Here is a 978-nt window from a genome sequence, read left to right as displayed (position 1 = left end):
TATCATACTAATAATATTCTTTTATAATTATCATTTAAAAAGTTGTGAATAAAGACGTAAAGAAAAAATAAAAAAATGTGTTATTATTGTTTAAATAGTTAAATATGTATTATTTTACCGTTATATATAATTATTTAATCTACTAGTATATTACATTAGGAAAAGAAAAAAGAAAATAAACTTGAGTCGATAGTCCAAACGAAGAAAGTCATAATCGTTGTATTACTTGAAAAATTTGGTGCGTCCAGCTATTAAGAAAAAGAAAGTGTAATTAGTAACAATTTTAACGGCATCAACTATTTTTAAAAGGAGTTAGGAATTAACATTTAACAATGTGCAAATATTTGTACTATACTATAATTACAGCCTTCGCATTTACATTAGAATTTAGTTTAATAGAAGAAAAAAGAACACGTATCACTAATTTTAATTATAAAATATATATGTACAAAATCTGTATATAATGAATCTTTACACTAGTGCAACCTACATAATTTTATACTGTGATATGTTATAAATAGGGTAAAATATTTTGTAGCATCCATCTAGAATGTGAGCTCTTTTTAAGGTGTCTTTTCTTAGCCTACATTGTGAAATATTCCACGTCAAAAAATCTTACATTATCATATATACCATTTATGGATTTAACTATGACATTCATATACAATTTTTTACAAATTTTCGTTGATCAAGTTTTAGCACGTGGTATTTAAGATTTTAGTTTAAATAGGCCTAATATTTAAAGATGGTGGTTGAATGGTTAGATATGGTCCCAACTCATATAGAAGAAATGAAGAACGAAGGATATTGGTCAAATAAATACAGCTGGCCCAATTTAGTAATTTACTGCGATCATGTTATGTGAACATAAAAAATCAATTTTAAATTAATTATTTATATAAAATATATATATTAAAAATAAATTAAATAATATATATAAATATATATAGTAATTAATTTAATAATCAATTTTTTAAC

Source organism: Arachis ipaensis, chromosome B06 (assembly GCF_000816755.2).
Source record: "Arachis ipaensis cultivar K30076 chromosome B06, Araip1.1, whole genome shotgun sequence".
Taxonomy (NCBI): domain Eukaryota; kingdom Viridiplantae; phylum Streptophyta; class Magnoliopsida; order Fabales; family Fabaceae; genus Arachis; species Arachis ipaensis.
This window is presented reverse-complemented; position numbering follows the sequence as displayed.